At 47.6% G+C, this 15078-nt stretch overlaps 1 protein-coding gene across 1 annotated transcript in view; it reads right to left on the bottom strand.

The window, feature by feature from the left end:
* LOC120036159 (SH2B adapter protein 2) overlaps positions 1-6055 on the bottom strand; it is a 36485-nt gene extending 30430 nt beyond the window's left edge. Inside the window, exon 1 of the mRNA XM_038982630.1 lies at positions 5849-6055. The gene's annotated coding sequence lies outside the window, so the exon portion shown is untranslated. The remainder of the gene's footprint in view (positions 1-5848) is intronic.
* Positions 6056-15078: the final 9023 nt, after the last annotated feature.

The raw sequence follows: 15078 nt of genomic DNA, 5'->3' as shown, positions 1-15078 counted from the left end.
TCCCATACCACAGCAATGTACCCACACAGACAGAGGGATCCCATACCACAGCAATGTACCCACACAGACAGAGGGATCCCATACCAGAGCAATGTACCCACACAGACAGAGGGATCCCATACCACAGCAATGTACCCACACAGACAGAGGGATCCCATACCATAGCAATGTACCCACACAGACAGAGGGATCCCATACCACAGCAATGTACCCACACAGACAGAGGGATCCCATACCACAGCAATGTACCCACACAGACAGAGGGATCCCATACCACAGCAATGTACCCACACAGACAGAGGGATCCCATACCACAGCAATGTACCCACACAGACAGAGGGATCCCATACCACAGCAATGTACCCACACAGACAGAGGGTCCCCATACTAGAGGTCGACCGATTATGATTTGTCAACACCGATACCGATTCCGATTAATGGAGGACCAAAAAAAGCCGATACCGATTAATCGGACGATTTTTTTTATTTATTTGTAATAATGACAATTACAACAATACTGAATGAACACTTATTTTAATCCATCAATAAAATAAATTTAGCCTCAAATAAATAATGAAACATGTTCAATTTGGTTTAAATAATGCAAAAACAAAGTGTTGGAGAAGAAAGTAAAAGTGCAATATGTGCCATGTAAGAAAGCTAACGTTTAAGTTCCTTGCTCAGAACATGAGAACATATGAAAGCTGGTGGTTCCTTTTAACATGAGTCTTCAATATTCCCAGGTAAGAAGTTTTAGGTTGTAGTTATTATAGGACTATTTCTCTCTATACCATTTGTATTTCATATACCTTTGACTATTGGATGTTCTTATAGGCACTTTAGTATTGCCAGTGTAACAGTATAGCTTCCGTCCCTCTCCTCGCCCCTACCTGGGCTCGAACCAGGAACACATCGACAACAGCCACACTCGAAGCAGCGTTACCCATGCAGAGCAAGGGGAACAACTATTCCAAGTCTCAGAGCGAGTGACGTTTGAAACGCTATTAGCGCGCACCCCGCTAACTAGCTAGCCATTTCACATCGGTTACACCAGCCTAATCTCGGGAGTTGATAGGCTTGAAGTCATAAACAGCGCAATGCTTGAAGCACAGCGAAGAGCTGCTGGCAAAACGCACGAAAGTGCTGTTTGAATGAATGCTCTGTGAACAGAGCCCCAGGAGCAGCTTGCTTAGGGGACTCTTTCTCTCTCCATCCATCTCAATTCAAGGGGCTTTATTGGCATGGGAAACATGTGTTAACATTGCCAAAGCAAGTGAAGTAGATAATATACAAAAGTGTGCTAACATAATTGTAAAAGGGTTTTCTAATGATCAATTAGCCTTTTAAAATGATAAACTTGGATCAGCTAACACAACGTGCCATTGGAACACATTGTGGTTGCTGATAATGGGCCTCTGTAGATATTCCATGTAAAAAAAAAAAAAAAAAAAATCCAGCTACAATAGTCATTTACAACATTAACAATGTCTACACTGTATTTCTGATCAATTTGATGTTATTTTAATGGACAAAAAAAAGAAGCTTTTCTTTCAAAAACAAGGACATTTCTAAGTGACCCCAAACTTTTGAACAGTAGTATATATATATGTTCATCAGATGGTTTCAGTACCTTAGCTGTGTGTGTGTGTGTGTGTGCATCAGATGGTTTCAGTACCTTAGCTGTGTGTGTGTGTGTGTGTGTGTGTGTGTGCGCGCATCAGATGGTTTCAGTACCTTAGCTGTGTGTGTGTGTGTGTGTGTGTGTGTGTGTGTGCATCAGATGGTTTCAGTACCTTAGCTGTGTGTGTGTGTGTGTGTGCATCAGATGGTTTCAGTACCTTAACAGTAACTGTCCCAGGAGATCTGGACAGGAAAGAGACATCACTAGGAGCAGAGAGGCAACCCCAGCCTGCTAAAACACATTGACCAGGAGATCTGGACAGGAAAGAGACATCACTAGGAGCAGAGAGGCAACTCCAGCCTGCTAAAACACATTGACCAGGAGATCTGGACAGGAAAGAGACATCACTAGGAGCAGAGAGGCAACTCCAGCCTGCTAAAACACATTGACCAGGAGATCTGGACAGGAAAGAGACATCACTAGGAGCAGAGAGGCAACTCCAGCCTGCTAAAACACATTGACCAGGAGATCTGGACAGGAAAGAGACATCACTAGGAGCAGAGAGGTAACTCCAGCCTGCTAAAACACATTGACCAGGAGATCTGGACAGGAAAGAGACATCACTAGGAGCAGAGAGGCAACTCCAGCCTGCTAAAACACATTGACCAGGAGATCTGGACAGGAAAGAGACATCACTAGGAGCAGAGAGGCAACTCCAGCCTGCTAAAACACATTGACCAGGAGATCTGGACAGGAAAGAGACATCACTAGGAGCAGAGAGGCAACTCCAGCCTGCTAAAACACATTGACCAGGAGATCTGGACAGGAAAGAGACATCACTAGGAGCAGAGAGGCAACTCCAGCCTGCTAAAACACATTGACCAGGAGATCTGGACAGGAAAGAGACATCACTAGGAGCAGAGAGGCAACTCCAGCCTGCTAAAACACATTGACCAGGAGATCTGGACAGGAAAGAGACATCACTAGGAGCAGAGAGGCAACTCCAGCCTGCTAAAACACATTGACCAGGAGATCTGGACAGGAAAGAGACATCACTAGGAGCAGAGAGGCAACCCCAGCCTGCTAAAACACATTGACCAGGAGATCTGGACAGGAAAGAGACATCACTAGGAGCAGAGAGGCAACTCCAGCCTGCTAAAACACATTGACCAGGAGATCTGGACAGGAAAGAGACATCACTAGGAGCAGAGAGGCAACTCCAGCCTGCTAAAACACATTGACCAGGAGATCTGGACAGGAAAGAGACATCACTAGGAGCAGAGAGGCAACTCCAGCCTGCTAAAACACATTGACCAGGAGATCTGGACAGGAAAGAGACATCACTAGGAGCAGAGAGGCAACTCCAGCCTGCTAAAACACATTGACCAGGAGATCTGGACAGGAAAGAGACATCACTAGGAGCAGAGAGGCAACTCCAGCCTGCTAAAACACATTGACCAGGAGATCTGGACAGGAAAGAGACATCACTAGGAGCAGAGAGGCAACCCCAGCCTGCTAAAACACATTGACCAGGAGATCTGGACAGGAAAGAGACATCACTAGGAGCAGAGAGGCAACCCCAGCCTGCTAAAACACATTGACCAGGAGATCTGGACAGGAAAGAGACATCACTAGGAGCAGAGAGGCAACCCCAGCCTGCTAAAACACATTGACCAGGAGATCTGGACAGGAAAGAGACATCACTAGGAGCAGAGAGGCAACTCCAGCCTGCTAAAACACATTGACCAGGAGATCTGGACAGGAAAGAGACATCACTAGGAGCAGAGAGGCAACTCCAGCCTGCTAAAACACATTGACCAGGAGATCTGGACAGGAAAGAGACATCACTAGGAGCAGAGAGGCAACTCCAGCCTGCTAAAACACATTGACCAGGAGATCTGGACAGGAAAGAGACATCACTAGGAGCAGAGAGGCAACCCCAGCCTGCTAAAACACATTGACCAGGAGATCTGGACAGGAAAGAGACATCACTAGGAGCAGAGAGGCAACCCCAGCCTGCTAAAACACATTGACCAGGAGATCTGGACAGGAAAGAGACATCACTAGGAGCAGAGAGGCAACCCCAGCCTGCTAAAACACATTGACCAGGAGATCTGGACAGGAAAGAGACATCACTAGGAGCAGAGAGGCAACCCCAGCCTGCTAAAACACATTGACCAGGAGATCTGGACAGGAAAGAGACATCACTAGGAGCAGAGAGGCAACTCCAGCCTGCTAAAACACATTGACCAGGAGATCTGGACAGGAAAGAGACATCACTAGGAGCAGAGAGGCAACTCCAGCCTGCTAAAACACATTGACCAGGAGATCTGGACAGGAAAGAGACATCACTAGGAGCAGAGAGGCAACTCCAGCCTGCTAAAACACATTGACCAGGAGACATGAGCAGGGAGATCGGACCCAGTCCTCCAAGGAACTGTTCTGTTCAGTACATCACGTTGATTAATACAACAACACTGTTACAGCTGCACACAGTCACACACAGTCACACACACACACAGTCACACACACACACAGTCACACACAGTCACACACACAGTCACACACACAGTCACACACACACACACACACAGTCACACACTGCTCTGAGGACTTCCCTGCCAGCTCAGCAGGGCTGTGGGTTGGGGACTCTCTCCCTCCAATTGGTTGAAATGGACTGCTGGGGATGCCGTTCTCCCACCCCGGGGACTCTGGGCCCTGTCATGCTTTCTAAGATTATCCTGGCCGGGACAAGTCATGTGTTCTCTTTACTACAGTAAACACATACACCGGAAGTCACTGCTGGGAAGAGCAGGAAATTACACAGGCCAAATTCACAACCAGACACATAAGATAAATGATAGGCAGACACACGACACAGAACACACACAGGCCTACAAGGGTAGAATGTAGTGTAAACACAGGGCCACAACCACACAGAAATCTAGCCAGAAGTCATCTGAACAAGATTTGTTCCTTTGGCATCTATAAGAGCAGATCAGACAGTGGAGGGTAGTCTAGTGTGACACTACTGGGACTGACTTACTCAAAGGAAGCCTGGCACCAGAGGCCAGAGAAACCAATGGCAGCCTAAATGCATAGCAGAAGAAAGGATGCCAGAAAGACAGAGCAGCAGACATTCCAGAAGAAAGGATGCCAGAAAGACAGAGCAGCAGACATTCCAGAAGAAAGGATGCCAGAGTGACGGAGCAGCAGACATTCAGAAGAAAGGACGCCAGAGTGACGGAGCAGCAGACATTCAGAAGAAAGGATGCCAGAGTGACGGAGCAGCAGACATTCAGAAGAAAGGATGCCAGAGAGACGGAGCAGCAGACATTCAGAAGAAAGGATGCCAGAGAGACGGAGCAGCAGACATTCAGAAGAAAGGATGCCAGAGAGACGGAGCAGCAGACATTCAGAAGAAAGGATGCCAGAGAGACGGAGCAGCAGACATTCAGAAGAAAGGATGCCAGAGAGACGGAGCAGCAAACATTCAGAATAAAGGATGCCAGAGAGACGGAGCAGCAGACATTCAGAATAAAGGATGCCAGAGAGACGGAGCAGCAGACATTCAGAAGAAAGGATGCAAGAGAGACGGAGCAGCAGACATTCAGAAGAAAGGATGACAGCCCATAGATTAGACCTCGGATTTTCGGCAAAGCCAGGACACAGACTCTGAGATTGGCAATGACTGCTGGAGACATGTTATTGTGGTCTTTGTTATTGTCCCCTCGAGAGACCTACACCTAGATCCGCTAAATGGATTAGGGGGAAAGTCCCGTACCGCATAGCCCCAATACCGAGTAGCTTTGTCTTGAGGCCTCTGAGGAAGCCCAATCAATCATTGAGGTGTAATAACAACGGCATCAACCGAGTCTGTTATCGCCTAGGCTACCAGTGTGTCGCAACAATGTTTTTTAAATGGATGCGTTTCAGCACCAGGCGCGTTGTCGGGGCGAATAGACAGACGGCTATCCTTCAGCACCTGGACCGAACACAGTGAGGGCTGTGCCAAACTGCCTAGCCTAGAACTGCTACCCTCCTCACTAAGGCACGACGCAAACATTTTCATAGCCTATAAATGAAATGATATGTGGAACGTAGCCTAAGCTACTGGTTGGCGACCATAAAGGCAAATAGTAGGCTAGAATGCGCGCTATAGTTCCCAGCAACATCCAAGCAGGTCGGAAGCCACAAAATGGAAAACATGAACGCAGCAGCGCTCACCTCAATGTCCGACTCACTGCACGGCGCTACGCTGATGTCGGGGAGCCAATCCTTGCACTGTTGGTTGTTGTTATTTTGTTGTCCAATCAAGGCCAATACTATGCATTACTTGTCTTCATATCGGAGGTTAGGAGGCTACCGCGGCAACGTTACATTTTCTCCATATCCGCTCGACGCACACTAGACTTTGGGAACCACCGTCTCTCAGCCCAGGGATGGCTGCGTGTGCGTGTGTTGATCTCTCTCTCTGATCTATTTAACAGCCCTCGCAGTCTGCCCTTAAAGGGGCCGCGCACGATTCCTGCTTTCTCTGGATCGGTTCACGTGCCCTAGGTAGAAACGTTGCGTGTGTTTCTTTGTGAGCTAGAGGGAAGTCTATTATGTGTAATCCCACCAAGCTCCCTCTTTTACCCCCCCTCCCCCCCCACCACACCACACACACACGTTTGTTTTACTGTCCGTGTGGGGACCAAACAATTGATTCTCATTCAAAATCCTATTTTCCCAAACCTCTAACCTTAAAAGGCATGTTTCCCTATCTGAAACTGTTCGGGAACGGTCTGTGTATATATTATGACGAGATGGTGTGAAGTTTTAGTTCGTTTTGGTCAGTGGTGTAAAGTATTTAAGTAAAAATACTACTTAAGTTGTTTTTGGGGGTATCTGTACTTTACTTTACTATTTATATTTTTGACAACTTTTACTTGACTACATTCCTAAAGAATATGATATACTTTTTACTCTTTACATTTTCCCTGACACCCAAAAGTACTCGTTACATTTTGAATGCTTAGCAGGACAGAGAACTGGTCCATTTCACACAATTATCAAGAGAACATCTCTGGTCCTCCCTACTGCCTCTGACTTACTAAACAGAGAACATCCCTGGTCCTCCCCTGTCTCTGATCTGACTCACTAAACAGAGAACATCCCTGGTCATCCCTACTGCCGCTGATCTGACTCACTAAACAGAGAACATCCCTGGTCATCCCTTCTGCCTCTGATCTGACTCACTAAACAGAGAACATCCCTGGTTGTCCCTACCGCTTCTGATCTGACTCACTAAACAGAGAACATCCCTGGTCATCCCTACTGCCTCTGATCTGGCGGACTCACTAAACAGAGAACATCCCTGGTCGTCCCTACTGCCTTTGATCTGACTCACTAAACAGAGAGCATCCCTGGTCATCCCTACTGCCTCTGATCTGGCGGACTCACTAAACAGAGAACATCCCTGGTCGTCCCTACTGCCTTTGATCTGACTCACTAAACAGAGAACATCCCTGGTCGTCCCTACTGCCTCTGATCTGACTCACTAAACACAAATACTTTATTTGTACATGATGCCTAGGGGTTGGAGTGTGCCCCTGGCTTTCCGTACATTTAAAAAACAAGAAAATGGTGCTGTCTAGTTTGCTTAATGTAAGGAATTTGAAATGATTTGTACTTTTGATACTTAAGTATACTTTAGCAATTACATTTACATTTGATACTTATGTATATTTAAAACCAAATACTTTTAGACTTCTAGTCAAGTAGTGTTTTACTGGGTGACTTTCACTTTTACTTGAGTCATTGAGACTGTTTTGTTAGCACAGACTGGAATATGTTCCGGGATTCTTCCGATGGCATTGAGGAGTACACCACAACAGTCACTGGCTTCATCGATAAGTAAATCGATGACGTCGTCCCCACAGTGACCGTATGTACATACCCCAACCAGAAGCCATGGATTACAGGCAACATCCGCACTGAGCTAAAGGCTAGAGCTGCTGCTTTCAAGGAGCAGGAATCTAATCCAGAAGCTTATAAGAAATCCCGCTATGCTCCCCGACGAACCATCAAACAGGCAAAGCGTCAATACAGGACTAAGATTGAATCATACTACACCGGCTCCGACGATCGTCGGATGTGGCAGGGCTTGCAAACTATTACAGACTACAAAGAGAAGCACAGCTGAGAGCTGACCAGTGACACGAGCTTACCAGACGAGCTAAATAACTTCTATGCTCGCTTCGAGGCAAGTAACACTGAAACATGCATGAGAGCATCAGCTGTTCCGGACGACTGTGTGATCACGCTCTCCGCAGCCGATGTGAGTAAGACCTTTAAACAGGTCAACATTCACAAGGCCGCAGGGCCAGATGGATTACCAGGATGTGTACTCTGAGCATGCGCTGACCAACTGGCAAGTGTCTTCACTGACATTTTCAACCTCTCCCTGTCTGAGTCTGTAATACCAACATGTTTCAAGCAGACCACCATAGTCCCTGTGCCCAAGAACACTAAGGTAACCTGCCTAAATGACTACCGCCCCGTAGCACTCACGTCTGTAGCCATGAAGTGCTGTGAAAGGCTGGTCATGACTCACATCAACACTACCATCCCGGAAACCCTAGACCACTCCAATTTGCATATCTGTGGATCTGTTGGTGCCGTATGCAAATTGCACCCCCCCCCCCCCCCCGATTAAGGTGCCAACAACCTCCTGTGACACACACACACACTTAGTGTCAATGCCTAGCCATTTGTCTTACCACCAATGTTCTCTCTAAACTGCGCGGGCGCCGTATAATAAATATCAGCGGATTAACTTAACTTTCTGGTTTTCCCCTTTGTGGGAATTGTGCTCCAATCAACTCAATATTAGCCACCTTCAGTGTAACATACCGAAACAAAACGAACTACGCAAGATTTAGTATGCAAAACTAACTGTGCAAGAGATTTCCTTGTAGGCAGAGCGCATTGGAGTAGGATTATATTGTATTGAGAGGCACAACTAATGCCGCGTTCAAAACAACTGGGAACTCTGAAAAATACGAGGTCAAATCATGACGTCAGTGATCTTCAGGTCAGAAAGTCAAGGCTCTAGAAAGAGGCCAGAGTTCCCAAATCGATTTTTTCCCAGTCGGAGCTCGTTTTCTTTTTCAGAATTCTCAGTTGTTTTGAAGCACTGAAGTCGAAAGTCGGAGTTCTGAGTTCCCAGTTCTGAGTTCCCAGTTCCGAGTTCCCAGTTCCCAGTTCCGAGTTCCCAGTTCCGAGTTCCCAGTTCCGAGTTCCCAGTTCCGAGTTCCCAGTTCCGAGTTCCCAGTTCCCAGTTCTGAGTTCCCAGTTCCCAGTTCTGAGTTCCCAGTTCCCAGTTCTGAGTTCCCAGTTCTGAGTTCCCAGTTCCCAGTTCTGAGTTCCCAGTTCCCAGTTCTGAGTTCCCAGTTCTGAGTTCCCAGTTCTGAGTTCCCAGTTCCCAGTTCTGAGTTCCCAGTTCTGAGTTCCCAGTTCTGAGTTCCCAGTTGTCTTGAACGCTACACAGACTGGTGCACCGTAACCAATCAGAGCTGCAGTAGGCCTGTATGGCCTATATTGAACACCACACATTTACTGCTACTGCAGGCTAAATGATAGAACAGCAATTTCCATATACAAATGAAATGGGATGCATTTTTCTCCATTGTTTTTTTTAAATGTTAGGCCACTCTGCCTACATTGTGATCAAATAACCACAGTAGCCTACTTGACCACTGTTAAAACTAACGTAAAGCGGATCCAGTCTCAGTGTTCACAGTGAACACATGGCTGAAGTTACACACAATTTTCACAATGTTCATGTTTGCGCTCAGCAGACCTGAAATTTGCATAGTGCCAAACATTTATACCTAATCCATTATATCAGAGTTTATAAGCCTGGTCCTGCCCCTGGTCCTGGTCCTGCCCCTGGTCCAGCCCCTGGTCCTGGACATGGTCCTAGTCCTGCCCCTGGCCCTGGTTCTGGTCCTGGTCCTGCCCCTGGTTCTGGTTCTGGTCCTGCCCCTGGTCCTGCCCCTGGTTCTGGTCCTGCCCCTGGTCCAGCCCCTGGTCCTGGACATGGTCCTAGTCCTGCCCCTGGCCCTGGCCCTGGCCCTGGTTCTGGTCCTGCCCCTGGTTCTGGTTCTGGTCCTGGTCCTGCCCCTGGTCCTGGTTCTGGTCCTGCCCCTGGCCCTGATCCTGGCCCTGCCCCTGGTCCTGCCCCTGGTCCTGCCCCTGATCCTGCCCCTGATCCTGCCCCTGATCCTGCCCCTGATCCTGCCCCTGATCCTGCCCCTGATCCTGCCCCTGATCCTGCCACTGATCCTGCCCCTGCCCCTGCCCCTGATCCTGGCCCTGGTTCTGGTTCTGGTCCTGGTCCTGCCCCTGCCCCTGATCCTGCCCCTGATCCTGCCCCTGATCCTGCCCCTGATCCTGCCCCTGATCCTGGCCCTGCCCCTGATCCTGGCCCTGATCCTGGCCCTGATCCTGGTCCTGCTCCTGGTCCTGCTCCTGGTCCTGCCCCTGGTCTTGCTCCTGGTCCTGCTCCTGCCCCTGGTCCTGCCCCTGATCCTGGCCCTGGCCCTGGTCCTGCCCCTGGTCCTGGTCCTGCCCCTGCCCCTGGTCCTGGCATGCTACATAAACTTGCAACCTACCCTAGCCATTTAGACACAGCAAGATACATACATTCATTTGGTGGCAGACAGACAGACAGACAGACACAGTAACATCATTGAGTGCAGACAGACAGACACATGGATATAGTAATGTCATTGAGTGCAGACAGACAGACAGACAGACAGACACACGGACACAGTAACTCATTGAGTGCAGTGACCCAGCCTCCACCATACAATCTCTCACAGTATTGTTCTTTCAGACTGTCTCCTGTAAATCACTCACAGGAGGCTTCCTGGGGGAGGGGCTCAGACCAGCTGGACACACACACACACACACACACACACACACACTTTCTCACTTTGACAAGCATACACTGACACACAGAGCTGCTCTATAGTCCGACCCATTGAGTTCCAGAATGGGGTGAAAATGTCAGCCATATTGTTCAGGGAGAAATCCAAACCAGTCTGACTGGAACGAATGGCCCTAGAGGTATAATCCTGATTTAACGTTTACATTTTAGTAATTTAGCAGACTCTCTTATCCAGACCGACTTACAGGAACAGTTAGGGGTTAACTGCCTTACTCAAGGGCACATCGGCAGATTTCTCACCTCGTCGGCTCGAGGATTTAAACCAGCGACCTTTCGGGCTACTGGCCCAACGCTCTTAACCACTAAGGTTACTGGCCCAACGCTCTTAACCACTAAGGTTACTGGCCCAACGCTCTTAACCACTAAGGTTACTGGCCCAACTCTCTTAACCACTAAGGTTACTGGCCCAACGCGCTTAACCACTAAGGTTACTGGCCCAACGCTCTTAACCACTAAGGTTACTGGCCCAACTCTCTTAACCACTAAGGTTACTGGCCCAACGCTCTTAACCACTAAGGTTACTGGCCCAACGCTCTTAACCACTAAGGTTACTGGCCCAACGCTCTTAACCACTAAGGTTACTGGCCCAACGCTCTTAACCACTAAGGTTACTGGCCCAACGCTCTTAACCACTAAGGTTACTGGCCCAACGCTCTTAACCACTAAGGTTACTGGCCCAACGCTCTTAACCACTAAGGTTACTGGCCCAACGCTCTTAACCACTAAGGTTACTGGCCCAACGCTCTTAACCACTAAGGTTACTGGCCCAACGCTCTTAACCACTAAGGTTACTGGCCCAATGCTCTTAACCACTAAGGTTACTGGCCCAACGCTCTTAACCACTAAGGTTACTGGCCCAACGCTCTTAACCACTAAGGTTACTGGCCCAAAGCTCTTAACCACTAAGGTTACTGGCCCAAAGCTCTTAACCACTAAGGTTACTGGCCCAACGCTCTTAACCACTAAGGTTACTGGCCCAACGCTCTTAACCACTAAGGTTACTGGCCCAACGCTCTTAACCACTAAGGTTACTGGCCCAACGCTCTTAACCACTAAGGTTACTGGCCCAACGCTCTTAACCACTAAGGTTACTGGCCCAACGCTCTTAACCACTAAGGTTACTGGCCCAACTCTCTTAACCACTAAGGTTACTGGCCCAACGCTCTTAACCACTAAGGTTACTGGCCCAACGCTCTTAACCACTAAGGTTACTGGCCCAACGCTCTTAACCACTAAGGTTACTGGCCCAAAGCTCTTAACCACTAAGGTTACTGGCCCAAAGCTCTTAACCACTAAGGTTACTGGCCCAAAGCTCTTAACCACTAAGGTTACTGGCCCAACGCTCTTAACCACTAAGGTTACTGGCCCAACGCTCTTAACCACTAAGGTTACTGGCCCAACGCTCTTAACCACTAAGGTTACTGGCCCAACGCTCTTAACCACTAAGGTTACTGGCCCAACGCTCTTAACCACTAAGGTTACTGGCCCAACGCTCTTAACCACTAAGGTTACTGGCCCAATGCTCTTAACCACTAAGGTTACTGGCCCAACGCTCTTAACCACTAAGGTTACTGGCCCAATGCTCTTAACCACTAAGGTTACTGGCCCAAAGCTCTTAACCACTAAGGTTACTGGCCCAAAGCTCTTAACCACTAAGGTTACTCAGCGCCTTACGTCGGAAAATAAAACTAAGTCATGTGATATATCAGAAATTGTGTAATAGAATTATTGTCAAGCTAAAATATAGAAATATAACTATAAACAGTTTATATGGTTTTTATACCAATTCTCTGTATAAATATCCTCTAAAATGAATGTACACGTGAACAGAGTGTAAATGACTTCATTTTTGTTTTCTTGGAAAGCTGTTACAGAATCCGCCTGGCGAGGGCACTACAGGACGCTGTATCACTACGTTGTGTGTGGATTTATTTATTTGATATCTGGACCCATGCTGTCAGACTCTTACCAATCCTCACCTTTTCCCCCTCATGACAAATCCATATCTCCTCCAGCTTGCGGCTTCAGCCAATCAGACAATAGCCATGTGTCTCACCCTTGTGCACTCTCTAGCCATGCAGTCTCTGCAGGCCCTGATTGGCTAGCCAGCCTGACCCATGATCTCCAAGGGAGTAAATATACCTGTGCCTTATAGGGAAATCATGCACGCTCTAGAATGCCCTCAAGCCAATCAGAAATGAGTATTCAACAATGCCATGGTACAATTTGTTCTATTCTATGCATTCCATGAATTGCATTTAAATGTCTGTACTACAGAACCATCCCCGTGTTCATCTTCGTCAGTGTGTGTAAATTCCACTTTAACCAGGGGGCGGTAGTCATTGGGGTCACAGGTCAGCAAATACGTAGAGCCCGGTGGCTCTCTTTCACGCTCCTTTCGAGACGGATTGGTGATTTTGCTGACAACACTACAGTATGGTGTCCCACAGAGACCACACAGGGAACATTTCACACTGCCCACCTGAGGTCCAGTGGACGACTGCTGCAATAGCCGAGAGTGTTTTTACAAGGTATAATATCACTAATCGTTTCATTTACAACTTGTCTAAGTCCTATCATCAACTGAAGTCAGCCAGTGTTTGGCTGGGGATTGACTACATTGTTTACATGGAAACGTTGGCATATTGGCAGTACATTTGAAACATTAATGGTATCATTCATCTAAAACTGGATAGATAGATAACAAACATACAGTGCAGATAAATTCTTATCACAGCACTGGCAAACCATAGTTGACCAACTCCCTGACCAAAATGGCTGACCTTAATCCCACCATTAGAAGGTTCATTACCATTCTAGTATTCTAATTCCTAAATCTATGGTCTAGCCACTGATGCTCCACGCCTCCTGGGTGTGTTTCCCTCCATTAAACAGAAACAAGGTGTGTTTCCCTCCATGCTCCATTAAACAGAAACAAGGTGTGTTTCCCTCCATGCTCCATTAGACAGAAACAAGGTGTGTTTCCCTCCATGCTCCATTAAACAGAAACAAGGTGTGTTTCCCTCCATGCTCCATTAAACAGAAACAAGGTGTGTTTCCCTCCATGCTCCATTAGACAGAAACAAGGTGTGTTTCCCTCCATGCTCCATTAAACAGAAACAAGGTGTGTTTCCCTCCATGCTCCATTAGACAGAAACAAGGTGTGTTTCCCTCCATGCTCCATTAAACAGAAACAAGGTGTGTTTCCCTCCATGCTCCATTAGACAGAAACAAGGTGTGTTTCCCTCCATGCTCCATTAGACAGAAACAAGGTGTGTTTCTCTCCATGCTCCATTAGACAGAAACAAGGTGTGTTTCCCTCCATGCTCCATTAAACAGAAACAAGGTGTGTTTCCCTCCATGCTCCATTAAACAGAAACAAGGTGTTTCCCTCCATGCTCTATTAAACAGAAACAAGGTGTGTTTCCCTCCATGCTCTATTAAACAGAAACAAGGTGTGTTTCCCTCCATGCTCCATTAAACAGAAACAAGGTGTGTTTCCCTCCATGCTCTATTAAACAGAAACAAGGTGTGTTTCCCTCCATGCTCTATTAAACAGAAACAAGGTGTGTTTCCCTCCATGCTCCATTAGACAGAAACAAGGTGTGTTTCCCTCCATGCTCCATTAAACAGAAACAAGGTGTTTCCCTCCATGCTCCATTAGACAGAAACAAGGTGTGTTTCCCTCCATGCTCCATTAAACAGAACCAAGGTGTTTCCCTCCATGCTCTATTAAACAGAAACAAGGTGTGTTTCCCTCCATGCTCCATTAGACAGAAACAAGGTGTGTTTCTCTCCATGCTCCATTAAACAGAAACAAGGTGTGTTTCCCTCCATGCTCCATTAGACAGAAACAAGGTGTGTTTCTCTCCATGCTCCATTAGACAGAAACAAGGTGTGTTTCCCTCCATGCTCCATTAGACAGAAACAAGGTGTGTTTCCCTCCATGCTCCATTAGACAGAAACAAGGTGTGTTTCTCTCCATGCTCCATTAAACAGAAACAAGGTGTGTTTCCCTCCATGCTCCTGTAACGACTCCCACCGAAGGTGGCTCCCCTCCCTGTTCGGGTGGTGCTCGGCGGTCGTCGTCACCGGCCTATTAGCTGCTACTGACTTTTCCTCCCCCTCCCTTTTTGTTGATTATTTACACCTGTTTGTGGTTAGGGTGATTTGTGGGGCTTTATTACCCAGCAGCCCGGCCTGCTGGGTGTGCGGGATTGTTTTTGTGTACATGCTTGTGGGACACGGTTCGTGTACGTTATTCTCAGTGGTATTTCGTGTTATCGTTTATGTGGTGGAGCATTCCTTTTAGAGTGGCGTCGTGTTCACCTGGTTGTGGTATTAAATTAGAACGCTACTCTGAACTCTCTGTCTCCTGCGTGTGACTCCTTCCTCCACTACACCCCGGGCATTACAGAATCCCGCACCCGCTAAGTATGGAGTCAGCAGGAGCAGCGGC

This window comes from Salvelinus namaycush, unplaced genomic scaffold, assembly GCF_016432855.1.
Source record: "Salvelinus namaycush isolate Seneca unplaced genomic scaffold, SaNama_1.0 Scaffold1223, whole genome shotgun sequence".
Lineage (NCBI taxonomy): Eukaryota > Metazoa > Chordata > Actinopteri > Salmoniformes > Salmonidae > Salvelinus > Salvelinus namaycush.
The sequence above is the reverse complement of the archived record's forward strand: the minus strand, read 5'-3'. Positions and strand labels throughout refer to the sequence as shown.